The 15,318-nt window shown below is 45.8% G+C and overlaps 1 protein-coding gene across 6 annotated transcripts in view; it reads left to right on the top strand.

The window, feature by feature from the left end:
- The window catches only part of SBF2 (SET binding factor 2), a 604,108-nt gene that overhangs the window by 382,842 nt on the left and 205,948 nt on the right, over positions 1-15,318 (top strand). The gene's annotated exons all lie outside the window — the stretch shown is intronic.

Raw genomic sequence — 15,318 nt, 5'->3', positions numbered from 1 at the left:
CTCAGAACTTCCTCTCTTCTCAAAAAGATACCCAACAACATAATAACCTTTAAAGAAAAACATTTCTTTGCTACAGCTGATACAAGTCCTGCAATAAATCTGCAGAGTGTCTACTTACTGCTTTCATGGAAGCAGACAAAGGGTTAACATCCTGTGTTTACAAATTAGCTGCTCTAGCTGCAACAGCTGAGAGATCAAATTACAGTTGTGATTAATCACAGATGGAGGATTAGACAGGCTAAACTCTCTGAATACATACAGGGTGCATTTCTCTACATCTTCCTTCTGTCCTGTGCAAGAGGACAGGTCCACTTTAATGCCACCCATCCTTGGCACACGTTTGTTAGGTTATTTGTTGCTGCGTTGATTTGAACATTCGGATCACATCAGGCCGCTCAAGCCTTGGCTGCATACCGCAACTCCCTCACCTATTGAGCAAAGGCTCTTTTGTAAAAGTCGTAAAAATGTTTTCATGCCGTGTAATAGGATTACATTATGGGCTGTGAAAGATGGAGAGTAATTATCAGATCAGCGGAGTAGTTCTGTAATAGCGGCTTTCCGACATCCAGGAACAATAATCACCATTTACAGCTAGCCAAGGTGCAATACACCTGATCCTCATTCCTGTACATGGCTTGGATGCTGCTATATTTAGCCATAGTAGTATTAGTGTAGAGATTAACTTGTTTGTTTGGTTTTGCTGTTTTGTTCGGGCTGTGTATGCAAACTTTGTAAACATGAATGGTCTCCGCGGCTATTTAGGTGACTTCTCTGCAAAGATTCCACATTCCAGGATTTCCCACACTCAGTCTTAGTGGTTATTTAGGGCACTCCTCTGCACAGATTCTACATCCCAGGATTTCCCACACTCTGTCTCGATGGTTATTTAGGTGACTCTTCTACAAAGATTCCTCATCCCAGGATTTCCCACACTCTGTCTCCATGGTTATTTAGGGGGCTCCACTGCAAAGATTCCTCATCCAGGGATTCCCCACACTCTGTCTCCATGGTTATTTAGGGGGCTCCACTGCAAAGATTCCTCATCCAGAGATTCCCCACACTCTGTCTCCATGGTTATTTAGGGAGCTCCACTGCAGATTCCTCATCCAGGTATTTCCCACACTCGGTCTCCATGGTTATTTAGGGGGCTCCACAGCAAAGATTCCTCATCCAGGGATTTCCCACACTCGGTCTCCATGGAAATTTAGGGGACTCCTCTGCAAAGATTCCACATCCAAGGATTTCCCACACTCGGTCTCTGTGGTTATTTAGGGGACTCCTCTGCAAAGATTCCACATCCAAGGATTTCCCACACTCTGTCTCTGTGGTTATTTAGGGGACTCCTCTGCAAAGATTCCACATCCAGGAATTTCCCACACTCACTCTTAGTGGTTATTTAGCCGGCTACTTTTGCAAAGATTCCACATTCAAGGATTTCCCACACTCAATCTGAGTGGTTATTTAGGGGACTAATCTGCAGATTAGTCCTCAAAATAACCACTCAGATTGAGTGTGGATAATCCTTGGATGTGGAATCTTTGCAGAGTAGTCCCCTAAATAATCACATAGACCAAGTGTGGGAAATACACATCCAAGGATTTCCCACACTCATTTTCAGTGAATATTTCAGGGATACCATGGATACCTCTCCATGGATACCACCAGAGTCTTAGGTATAGCTACCAGGCACAGTTACATCATCAGATCCACCTCTGGCTTTATATGTGTACACTTTTAGGAATATCAGCCTATTGTCGTTTTCACTTTACTCCCATTAAAGTTATATTTCAGGATTTGGGCCTTTTAGATCACTGGTAATCAAGTTTGCCTATTGTATTTTCAAAAAAACAAGAAATGCATAACTTCATTATAAATATTCCTAACTATCCCTCAGTCCTCTGCATGAACCGGGCTATGTTCTCTGCACAACAGCACCCTCTAGCCTTGGAGGTCCCCAGGGTATTATGGAACGTGTGTAATGCACTTTAGATGTGCAGCTTTACAGCCTCTATTAAGTGGTTTGTTACTGACGTGTGGAGTAATGTACAGAGGTCCATACATCAACCTTTATATCTCCCTGTAGAATTCACTTACAGTAAAGCACATAAATGACAGAATAATATATGCAAAGGCATGAAATTGCTGCTGTTTGTTTGGAATCTGTCCTCCCCGTTCTGCGGGGATCCGTACGCCTGAATTCTGCTGAAGCTTTGTTATGCCAGACCTGTTGACCATGTGTGAGGCTTCAGCCTGTTCGTACAGAATCAGATCTTTATTCACCAAGTACTAGGGTTGCCATAACCGGTATTGATTGCGGTAAATATGGCATTGGTAACAGAACAGGCACACAGTGGCAACATTTCATTGTCAAAGCAAAGAACAGAACAACAGTACAACAGCAGTAGAAGCGTGCAGTATGCATGCAGACAATCGTTTACAACATTGAGAGAATATAACTGGGCGCCCGTGTGGTGCTTGGAGGGCTGATGGAGGGCTAGAGTTCAGTAGAAGGACAGCCTGAGGGAAGAAGGTGCTCTTGCGCCTGGTGGTTCTGGTGGAGAAGGACCTCTAATGCCGGCCCGATGGGAGGAGCTCAGAGAACCGGGTGGGAGGGGTCGCTGCAAGATCTTAGTGGCTCTTGTCTTCGTTCTCACTGTATGTAGGAGATTGAGGGGTGGTAAGGGTGACCCAATGATTTTTTTTCTGCAGTGATAATCATTCTTTGGAGTTTTTACCTATCGCTGGCGGTAGCACCTGCAGACCAAACTATGATGAATGAGCAGAGGGTGGATTCTCTGGTAGCGGTGTAGAAGCTGGTCAGCAGCTCTGAAGTTTCTTCAGTTGTCGCAAGAAGAATAACCTCTTCCCCATGTTACGTTGGCGGAGATGGATGTCATGTGCCAATGAACTAGAAGTCTGATACCCTGGAAACTTCGGTCTCATCGATGAAAACAGGGTGAAGTGTGGATGGGGGTTTCCGGTCTATGATCAGCTCCACAGTTTTTGACACATTAACGATAAGCTTAATTTCCCTGTACCAGCTGCAGATTCTCCCAATCTCACTGCGATAGGCCCCCTCTCCTTTGTCGTCGATGATGCCAATGATAGTTGGATTATCCGCAAACTTGATGGTTAATGGCTGGCTGTAATGGACCATTCTGAACACATGGACTGAAGGAACAGCACTGATTCCTGTTTTTATATGCAAGCATATAGCTTCTAATGCACAAGTAGGCTAAAGAGTGCAGAGGGACTATGTACTAGCGAGAAGGACCATTTTAGAAGCACATTTTTCAAGGAGGAGTCAGCACACACTGCAGCTAGGTAACTGTCAGTATGGGTAACAGCTTATGCTGTCAGGGGGGCATCACTTTAATGGGCGCCATGCTGGTCACTCTCTAAGTGCCGTAAGCTACAGTGTCGCCCCATGACAAGTATTTCCCAGCAGATTTGATCCAGAGATCTTACCTGACTGCCACCTAGAGACAAGAAGGAATTTTATTCTGTTAAAGTGAACCTCAGGCAAACCTCGCGTCAAAAATCAGGTGCTTACCTAAGACGAACAGGGCTGGTTCTAGCAACAATGGGGCCCTGGGGCAAAAGTAACTTGGGGGCCCTCTCGTCCCTCCCTTCCAGCTACTGTCATGGGTTACCATAGCTGGAGGGGCAATTGGGGGCCCCCACAGGGTCTGGGGCCCTGGGGCAATTGCCCCCTTTACCTCTGTGGAAGCACCGGCCCTGAAGATGAAGGAAGGCTTTGCATCCTCCAGAGGTTTCCCGTGTCCTACTCACCACTGCCGCCACTCGCCCGGGCCCTCTGGAAGATCAGGCTATTCTGCACCTGTGCAAGCACAGCCACGCCTGCGCAGAAGCAGGAGTCACACCTGGCATTGTACGGCTGCATGAAGAGAGGGCGCAGCCCAGATCTAAAATACAAGAAGTTCTTGGCGGATTTCTTCCGGGTGTCGGTGAGCAGCAACAGTGGTCCGGAGGAAGGTGTGGGAAGCTTCTACAGGATCCAGAGGCTTCCTTCTTAGGTAAGTATCTGTTTTTTGGCCTGAGGTTGGCCTAGGGTAGGCTTTAAAGAGGAGCTGTCAGCCATACTATCTCAGAAAAAAAAAACACACATATAAGTAGATACTTACTCTACTTATATAACATATGTATTGCACTGTTTCACATTGTGATTTTTCAATAGTAAAAAAAAGAGAAAATCCTTCTTAGGATTTTCCATTTTAACAGTGTCTATTTTGAAGCCAATCCTGATGTCATTTCCTCACTTACTATCCTCTGCCTGATTGTGTATGCATTGCCCGCCCTCGTCCCAGTCTTCAGGCACCCCCAACCAGTTCTGAGTGATTTTCTCAGCTTCTTAGCATGAGAAATTATGGCCAATCAGGGAGGAACAGAGGTTGTAGGAGGGGAAAACAGGAGGGAAAGAGGCTTCAGCCAATCAGGCTGCATTAGTTATGTCTGAGGGAAAAAGGGGAGGAAAGTAAAGAAGAAAACAAGAAAACCCAGCATACCCTGCAACTTCCTTTGTGCGGCAGATGTACCAAATAAAAGCAAGGGAAACTGGGGAATGATGTACTATGGATAAAAAAGTAAGAGTGATTTTAAACTTTTGGATTGCCTGCTTAGCATCCTTATTACTTGTTTCCCAGATAAAAATAAAGAATTGATTTTTGATTTTATGCCTGACCGTTACACTTTAAATGTGAATTGACCAAAGCACTATAAGGGATTTTTGCCTTCCTCTGGGTCACCTGGGATATATGAAGGTGCAGGACAGAAATGTACCTAATATTTTACCTATTTATTTTTTCTCCTCTTTGGACTTTTTTTTTTTTTTTCAACCAAACAATGTAGCTTTATAAGTGTCTGCAAATAAAAGTATTTAGACTGTTTAGAAAGGGAGGTGTGCAGGAAAAGTAGTGTGGGGTGCGTGGTAAGCCCATTGAGCCACCGGCATTTGTCTAATCCAGTGGTCCTCAAACTAAGGCCCGCTGGCCGAATGTGGCCCCCCGAGGCATTTTTACTGGCCCCCAAACACAAAATGTATAGATGTGGGCCACTGCACGTTTAAATAATGGCGGCCCACATATAGAATAGCAGTGCTGGCGCCACCAATCCACATACTGTAGAAGCCAGCGAGCAGTCATTCCCTGGCTTCCAATTCTGCATCAGGTGACACTGCTGTCCAACTGGACAGCAGGTTGTCACCTGGGTATGCTTCACTGTCTGGTGCACAAAGACGTTCTTCCATGCCGCATGACTGAATGGCTGCTGCTGGGAGGTCTCCTCCAGGCATGAATAGGGAGAATCAATACCTAGATTCAATGTAATGTTTTTCTACATCATTTTATGTATTTTCCGGCCCCCCCCAGCAGTCTGAAGTATGTTGACCCGGCCCTTGACCAAAAAAGTTTGGGGACCCCTGGTCTAATCTGTCTGGCCTCCCTTTGAATAGCATTGCCCCACTACAATTTGTCATGGATGCGGCAGGCAGACTGATCCATTCTTCCCATTGCTCCATCTCCTCAACTCCGCTTTGTAAATCCCTCCACTGGCCCCTTATCCACTCCAGGATCACCTTAAACATTCTGTGCCTGGCCTACAAATCTGTACACAAGACCTGCCCGACCTACATCTCTGAACTTGTCCACAGACAAACACTCGGCTGCCCACTCGGATCCTACAACAACCTGCTCCTGATCGCGGATCTCAGACTCCCATGTGAGACTGCAGGACTTCTCAGGAGCTGCCCCCACTATCTGGAACACCCTTCCACAACCCATCAGACTTTCCCTCCTCACTAACCCCCTCCCCCGCATCAATGCCACCCATGCCTACCTGCTCCTTTTAGATTGTAAGCCTCTGGCCGGGTCCTCCCCCTACTGTATGCCCCTTGATCATGCACCCCCTTCATCGGGTACCCTTCCTGCGGACTGACTTAAACTATGTGGGCTCTAAGACTTAAACTTTGTTGCATGATCTTGTACCTTGTTGTCTGTCTCCCTATTGATCCATTGCACAGCATGGCGTAACATGTTGTCACTTAAATAATAACCGCTCAATCGCAGGAACCTCAACCCACCGCTCTTGCTTCACATCCACACAGAGACATACCATCATTATGATGAAACTGTACAATCCGCTTCTGACTTAAGAATGCTGAAAGGAATGGGCCCCCCATGTCACAGTAAAGCCGGGTGAGATTATTTTGACGAACGCGTGCCCAGATATGACAATAGCCACGAGCGCTCGCATTCTGCATTCTACCTTCCACGCTACAAATAGCTCCCTAATTGGAAGCATTCGCTGCCATGTCTGTAACTGGGTCGTGCGGCTCACTAGCACCTAATTCAAGACAGACATCTCTCCTCCGCCTGCCGTCACTGCCGCTGCGACCCTGAATGTAAGGAATGTTTATATGCCTCCTGTAACAGATTCCTTCTCTAGAGCGCTACGCCGTCTCCTTCACTTGGGGAACTGCTTAATATTTCCAAGCAGGGCCGGGATTCTGATTAGGCCACATAGACGTGGGCCATGGCTAGGGGTGGCAAGTTTTCCATTAGATAGGAGCCATATGGGGTGTGCTATTAATTTTTATTGCCATTAATTCCTAATTTACCAGAGATGTTTTGTCTACCCTGTGTCTGTGTCTGGAATTGACTGGCTAGTGGAGTGTTGGGGTGATTGAAAGTTAAATTGCAGGCATGCCTATACCGGCCCCATACCCTGAGACGTAACTTGAAATCAGTGGGCCCCCTTGCAAAACTTTGGATTCTCCTCACCTCTCAAAACACAAACTAGAAAGGCAGGCCAGGCAGGATATAAAATAACCAACATACTTACAGTATAGGTAGCTAGGTATAGGTGCCCCCAGTATTGGTAGCCTGTTATTTGTGCCCCCAATATACCTAGCCAGGTGTAGGTGCCCCCTGTATAGGCAGCCTGGTTATAGGTGCCCTCAGTATAGGTAGCCTGGTTATAGGTGCCCTCAGTATAGGTAGCCTGGTATAGGTGCACCCAGTATAGGTAGCCAGGTGTAGGTGCCTCCAGTATAGATAGCCTGGTATAGGTGCCTCCAGTATAGGTAGCCAGGTGAAGGTGCCTCTAGTATAGATAGCCAGGTATAGGTGCCTCCAGTATAGCTAGCCAGGTATAGGTGCCTCCAGTATAGGTAGCCAGGTGTAGGTGCCTCCAGTATAGGTAGCCAGGTATAGGTGCCCCCAGTATAGGTAGCCAGGTATAGGTGCCCCCAGTATAGGTAGCCAGGTGTAGGTGCCTCTAGTATAGATAGCCAGGTATAGGTGCCTCCAGTATAGGTAGCCAGGTATAGGTAGCCAGGTATAGGTGCCTCCAGTATAGGTAGCCAGGTGTAGGTGCCTCCAGTATAGGTAGCCAGGTATAGGCGCCCCCACTATAGGTACTAGCGTGGTATAGGTGCGTCCCCAGCATTGGTAGCCTGGTAAAGGTGCCTCCAGGAGGGGGGAGCAGCGGGCACACACAGCTGTAGGAAAGGGGTACCCCAACCCCCCCCCCCCCTCTCTCACCTTGGGCCCCCCTTCAGTGCTTCCCCCTCCAGAAGAAGCGGGCAGGGAGAATCACCTCTTCTGGGTTCCATGAAGGAGGGGGGAGTTGGTGCCCCCCTCCCCATGGCTATGTATGGGTGACTATTATGCCCCTGCCCATACCATTCTTCTCACTAGGCAGCTGTCCAAATTGCCTGCTTCGCCCTCTACTTGTATTCACTGCTCTGTACCTGGATCTGTACAGACATCTAGTAGCACAACTAGTTTCACATACAGTTCATGAACTCTTTTCTAGATCGGTAACACATCAAGCGCTGGCCGCTCTTTTTCACCTTTTATCATTCCAACGTCTAATCTAATCTGCTAAATCTGTTGTGTATTGTATGAGTACCTTCAGTGGGGCTCACAATGTTATGCCTTTACTACTGAAAGGGGGGGGGGGATAATAAAAAGGCAAAAGTGCTCTGAAACCAGGCAGCACCTGGCTTATGTACAGCTGCAGGAATAGACTTTTAAGCCAATAACAAATGCATACAATGCAACTGCTTCTAGATGACACCTGTGGCAAGGACCTGAAAATTGTAAATCGGGGAGAAGAGAGATTTTACAATGGGCAAACACTGACTAAATAATGTATATGTGAATATTGTACAAAATAATTAATTGTTATTATCACTACAGTTGAGAAAAGGTAAGGATTTTTCATGGAAATGAGGTATCAGCTACTGATGAAGTTCAATCTTTGGTTAAAGTTTGTCTTTAAAGTCTGTGCCACCTTCAAAATAAACCCCCACTCCCTCCACTAACACAGGGGTTCCCTGAGATCCAAAAATTATTTGAAGGTTTCCTCCGTGGTGAAAAGGCTAAAGCGGTATTGTCACCATAATAATCTAATTTCAACAGCAACTGGTCTGAGTGTATTAAGTGATAAAGATGCTAATCCTGCATTCAAAACTTGCAAAACTTTTTCTGCTGTTATGGTTTGGAGTTATCGCATACTTTAGGAGCACAGGCCTTAGTGCCAAACAGTTGCATGCTGGGAGTTCTTTTTATCTATAATATATTCCTCCTCTTCCATTTATTTCCCTGCCTAGCTGCTTATCAGAAACACCCTTTGATTACTTGTGTTTACAAGCAAGGCTGAGGTGACTCAGCGGTTGCAGGAGAAAATAAGTACAGTTCCTAGTATACACCTCAGTGGGAGTGTCTGAAGACTCTGGGAGGAGGGCAGCTAATGAATACACAATGAGCAAGAGAAGGGAGGGGGGGAAACGAGTCAGGGAGGATATGATGTCTGCATTAGCTTGCCAAGATGGCCACTGCCTAGAATAGGATTTTCTACTTTTCCTTTATAAAATTCACAGGAATCATTATGCGGATAGCACAATACATCTGTTATGTAAGTAGAAGTATATTAATCTACTTATATATGTGTGTTTTATTTCTAGGTTAGCATGGGTGTCACTGCACTAGAGGATGCAAGAGGGAGTGAGGACATGTAGCTAGCTGTACATACAGCAGGACACTCCCACACAGTGCTGTGCAGAGGGGCTTACAATCTAGTCCCTACCATACTCCTATGTCTATGTATGTATCATGTATTGTATGTATCGTAGTCTAGGGCCAATTTAGGGGGAAGCCAATTCACTTATCTGTCTTGTTTTGGGATGTGGGAGGAAACTGAAGTGCCTGGAGGAAACCTACACAGACATGGGGAGAACATACAAACTCCTTGCAGATAGTGCCAAGGCTGGGATTCCAACCAGGGAACCAGCACTGCAAGGATGATTGCTAATCGTTTCGCCACCATGCTACCCACATTCTACTTTATGACATGACTGGACCTCTTTAAGTGTCTAGAAGCACAAGATGCCTGTCCTCTCCCCCGCATGTGTCTTGCTTGATTGTGATTATTTATCCTGTTTGTGGAATGTACAGCCTATGTTAATGTACTATTGCCCCATTGTCTTAAACAAGGAGTATAACAAATTTTCCCTGCATCAGTCATCGCCACATGCCACAGCACCAGTCACCCAGGTCTGGCATACATGTCTATTGTCTGCCGCACACAAATATTTATGTCATGTTCGGAGATGCTTGTATGGCTGGCCGGCCTCCAGCACAGCGTTTGTGGTTTTTAATGGTATTTTGCAATCAGTGACAATAACATTACTCAGCACTCTTCGCTCCGATCGCTCACTGCCTCCCGAATGGAATTTTCCTCTGGAAGTCTTGCCTTGCATCACGCACGGCGCGCTGAAACGAGCGGGAGTTTTGTCTCTCGCAGGATGCTGGTATCACAGCTGCGGTCACTTAAAGGGCCGGGACACGGTGTGCCTGGAGAAGGACCCTGCGGTGAAAGCGTAGTGCAGAGGGGGGGGGGGGGGACATTGGCATCCCAACCATTTCCTCCCTGCTAGATTGCAGACATACGCTGTCGCTGCTCTCCAACCAGGGGGGCCCCTCAACACTCCTCGCAAACACGCCTGGCATCCCACCTTTAAGGAGAGTCAGATGTGCGGACACGGGGGGTGCTGTTGTTTTGTACGCCGCGGCATCGTCTGTCGTGAAAAAGGAAAACAACGCAGTCATGGTTTTTCCCCACCGGCTCGGAAAACAATGTCTGGAACGAGGACGGAAACGCTCGGATCGCATTTCAGTGACCGACAAAATAAAAACCGCAAAGCTAGATGTTTACACGCAGCACCAATTGTGGCCGTCGCGGTGCCCTCGGCGAAACTTACGCCCCTTCAAAGATGACATCATGAACGGTTTTCCATTTCCCAAATTAAAATCTCGGCTTTTTGTGATTTCAGACATAAAATGTCTACACGTAAAATAGTTTCATTTTAACTGCATCGGAAGTCTGTGTTTTGTTTTTCTTTTTTGTTAAAAGTTACTTGTATGTTCTTCTCTGAAACATGATTATCTGCATACTTTTACTTTGTCTCCGTTAAGTCACATTCCTCTGATATTCCCTCGTTTGCCTGTCGACAGATAGCTATTCTACAGGCAGGAAGTGGAAATATTTGCGGAATGGGACTTTAAAGATACATAGTAAGGGAATACAGTATAGCTTATCATGCTTTAGGCTGGTTTCACACCAGGACGTTGCGTTTTAGGGGTCGTTCTGGTCGCATAACCTGCCCCAAACGCAACGCCTGGTGCTCTCTGATGTGGACGTCAGAGTGAGCCGCGTTGTGCAGCTCACTCTGGCGTCCGTGATGCGTACTCTTGGCGCATGCGGCATCACGTGGTCCCGCCCGGCCACTCGCCGCACAGAGTGGCCGCTCCAGGAAGTAAACACTGCACGTCACTGAGTGCAGTGAATATTAATTAGCTATGTGCCTGGCCGCTCTCCGCTCCTCCCCAACATTACTGAGCATGTGCAAACAGTCTAACGCGGCTCTGCCGCTTATAAAGTACTGCATGCAGTACGTTGTGTTATGGTGCAGCGTTACTGAATAACGCAACGTGGGCACTGTGAACAGCCCATTGATTTTTCATTGCTGTGCGGTGGGGTGCGTTACAGGCTGCTCTAACGTGCGCCTGTAACATCCCACTGTGAAACCAGCCTTAGAGAAGCATTTTGCCGGATTGTCTAACCCTGTTGCGCCCCTCAAGTGCAAACAAAGGTCTGGCAGGGATGCAGCAGAAGTAGAGATACACATTTAGTGTCTGCAGTAATTGTTCGCTCTACAGCTATGTAGACATGCAATTTTGGCTGCATTTCTGTGCAAAAAGTGGTTCAGAGCTCTGCCTCACCTGCATGCAGCACATACAGGACTCCGTCGCACCACAGCTACAAAGAGCAGCACAGGCGGGTCTGTCCAGTCAGAGCGACGTTCTCAGCAGCCCTCCTCTGTCTACGGTCCCGTTTCTGGCCAGGCTGTGTCAATCGCTGAGCGAACTGTGTCCACACCTGAAGCAGTGTATTCTGGGTAATTCCATAGGCTTGGATCATGCTATACGGGAGAACAGGCCTACCAAAAAGTGGTTCAGTTCATTTCCATGAAATGTTTGCCTGTAACTTACCAAAATGTGCCAAGCAAGGGTCTAGTATACATTTTGAGTACAGGTAGTCCTCGGTTACCGAACGAGATAGGGACTATAGGTTCGTTCTTAACCTAAATCTGTTCTTAAGTCTGAAAATTTTGCCATCTCTGCCACCTGTACCTCCTCTGTGCCTCCAGTGTCCCCCTCTGTGTCACCTCTGCCCTCTGTACCTGCTTATACAAGTTTAAAAGCCATTTTTCTTTGAATTTTTTAAAATTGATTTTCTCAAAAAAGTCCAAATTGAAAATTTGTTTTAACTTGTTCCCATGGAAACACAGAATCCAGGGCGTTCGTATCGGCGGGTCATTCGTAAGTCGGGGACTACCTGTATAATAAAAGTTTCAAGCACAAAATCATGCCGAAAAAATTAAATTTCATTCCCATTCTTCAGCTTTTTGACAGAAAACCAGGGCTGTGGAGTCGGAGTCGTGGAGTCGGAGTCGTGGAGTCGGGCAATTTTGGGTGCCTGGAGTCGGAGTCGGGAAAAAATGCACCGACTCCGACTCCTAATGAATTTGTAACTGTAATTAAAATAGAAAATTTGATAAAATGTTCTATTTCTCAGATAATAGTCATTAAAAATAATGTATATATACAGTATATATACAGTAATAGCTGTGCTTTGTCCACAAAAATGAAATAAACCAGTCAAAATTAGTTACTTGTGCTGCTTCAATAAAGCAGTCCCCGTATTTTTAAGGTCAGATATACATATCTGATTGTGACTGTATATATGATGTGTACACAGGAATCTCTTATATATACTAAATAACATCTATGCTGTAAGAATAAAGCCTGATGTGTAGCTGTGTCACTAATAGAGATGGTCAACGAGATGGAAATAATTCTGCATTGATGCTGATTTATGCAAATGTATGCACTCCCTTTGCTGATGAAATCAAATAATGTGATATGTTATTAAAATTTGGTTTGGTGACTACAAATTAAAGGGTAACTGAAACGGATGAAAAGTAAAGTTTTATACATACCTGGGGCTTCCTCCAGCCCCCTTCAGGCTAATCAGTCCCTCGCTGTCCTCCACCACCCGGATCTTCTGCTATGAGTCCTGGTAATTCAGCCAGTCAGCGCTGTCCGGCCGCATGCCGCTCCCACAGCCAGGAACATTCTGCACCTGCGCAATAGTGCTGCACAGGTGTAGTATGCTCCCGGCGGCGGAGTGTGTGCATGTGCACTACGCCTGACTGGCTCAAGTACCTGGACTCATAGCAGAAGATCCAGGTGGTGGAGGAGGACATCGAGGGACTGATTATCCTGAAGGCGGCTGGAGGAAGCCCCAGGTATGTATAAAACTTTAATTTCATCTGTCTCAGGTTTACTTTGTTACACAGTAGTACTATACTCTACATATGCACTCTCCACAGAGCTGCAGGGAATCCACTGAGAATGCTGTGCACATTGAACACAGAGGTGTTGTCTGTTTACAATCTCCTCATTCCCCTGCAGAGTACCTGCACATCATTCTTACATGTACCCACACTTACATTGCCTAGGGCCTGATAGATGTTCTTTGTTCCGGTTTGTACCTTTTACAAGTACTCTTACCAAGGACTAGTTTTAGTCTAAAGGGAATAAATATAGTAGTCTACATATCCTTCTCACTTCAGTTGTCTTGTAAAATTCCTAAGCGTTGGCAGTTAAGAGACGAATTTCATGTTACATACTTTTAATCAACAAAATTGTAATATGCAAATTAGAGGAGTCGGAGTCATGGAGTTGGAGTCGGAGTCGGTGGAATCCTAAACTGAGGAGTCGGAGTCGGTGGATTTTTGGACCGACTCCACAGCCCTGCAGAAAACGTGTGATTTTTCGCATGTGTTATCTCACGTTAATGGAAACCTGAATTGAGAGGGATATTTATTTACTTTTAAACAATACTAGTTACCTGGCTATCCTAAACATGTCAGCAGAGTATTCTTATTGCTGTTTTGGGATAAGTCCTTAAAAAACCTTCTGAGATATTGAAACGGACCCTCCTTCATTTTTGGATTTACGGGTTGGTCACCTAGGTCCAGCTCTGTCTCCTGTGGAGTGCAGCGATATACCTGTCTTCCATAAACTCTAAACAATACCAGTTGCCTGGCAGTCCTACTGATCTATTTGGCTGCAGTATTGTCTTAATCACACACCTGAAACCAGCATGCAGCTAATTTTGTCAGATTTTTGTCCGAAACATCTGATCTGCATGCTTGTTCAGGGGCTGTGGCTAAATGTATTAGAGGCAGAGGATCTGCAGGACAGCCAGGCAACTGGTATTGCTTAAAGGGGAACTGAAGAGAGAGGTATATGGAGGCTGTCATGTTTATTTCCTTTTAGACAATACCAGTTGCCTGGCAGCCCTGCTGATCCTCTGCCTCTAATACTATTAGCCATAGCCCCTGAACAAGCATGCAGCAGATCAGGTGTTTCAGTGGTTCAGACTTATAAGTCAGATCTGACAAGACTAGCTGCATGCTTGTTTCTGGTTTTAATCAGATACTACTGCAGAGAAATAGACCAGCAGGGCTGCCAGGCAACTGGTATTGATTAAAAGGAAATAAACATGACAGCCTCCATATACCTCTCTCTTCAGTTCCCCTTTAAATATAATATGGCAGCCTCCATGTCCTTCTCAGTTCAGCTCTGTAGGCATGGTAACTATGCAGAAAGAAAGATGGCTGCCTCATGAAACCTACAGCAAGTTGTGGAGCTCTTGCCAGTAAACCATAAAAGCAGAGATGGGCTTTAGTCGAGGAATGTTTAAAGGACCACTATGACAAAAAAAAAATAATCCATTAAAATCTGACAGAACCGACAGGTTTTCGATTAGTCCACCTCCTCAAGGGGGATTCTCAGGGTTTTCTTTGTTTTCAAAAGCATTTCCTGAACAGCAGCTGCTAATCCTGACTGCCAAAATAGTAAAATGCCAGCCAGCCATTCAGTGCTTTTGAAACCAAAGAAAACCCTGAGATTCCCCCATGATCATATAGACTAGTCCAAAGCCTGTCGATTCTGTCTGATTTTAACTGCTCACTTTTTTCCATTGTAGTAGACCTTTAATTCAGGTTAATTTGCAGGGCCCACAATAATGGGGGAAAATCACAAATATGAATTCTCCTATATGGTAGTTTTTCCATATTTGTGCTCCGGATGTCTCCCAAGGTCGCCCAGGCCTCCTCGTTCACCTTGTCCTGTACTTTCCCCTCTGTATGGAATTTTATGTAAATGATATTTTGTAACAACGACCTGTACCCATTTTTTTCTCTTGCCGAGGTGAATAATTGATTCGGCATGTGACAATGGAAAACTCATAAAAATTGTTTACGAGTTTGAAATGCCTCCTGAGTGCTCAGACGCCGACAGGCTCCATTACATAGATAAATGTTTTCTTAAGTTTGTGCTCTGAGCTTTAAAGTCTGAATGTACAGTACTGGCTTCTGATCTGCACTTATTACCCCCCCACTGCAGAGAGAGTGCAAGTCTGAATGTACAGTACTGGCTTCTGATCTGCACTTATTACCCCCCCACTGCAGAGAGAGTGCAAGTCTGAATGTACAGTACTGGCTTCTGATCTGCACTTATTACCCCCCCACTGCAGAGAGAGTGCAAGTCTGAATGTACAGTACTGGCTTCTGATCTGCACTTATTACCCCCCACTGCAGAGAGAGTGCAAGTCTGAATGTACAGTACTGGCTTCTGATCTGCACTTATTACCCCCCACTGCAGA

The sequence above is a fragment of the Hyperolius riggenbachi genome, chromosome 11 (assembly GCF_040937935.1).
Source record: "Hyperolius riggenbachi isolate aHypRig1 chromosome 11, aHypRig1.pri, whole genome shotgun sequence".
NCBI lineage: Eukaryota > Metazoa > Chordata > Amphibia > Anura > Hyperoliidae > Hyperolius > Hyperolius riggenbachi.
The sequence above is the reverse complement of the archived record's forward strand: the minus strand, read 5'-3'. Positions and strand labels throughout refer to the sequence as shown.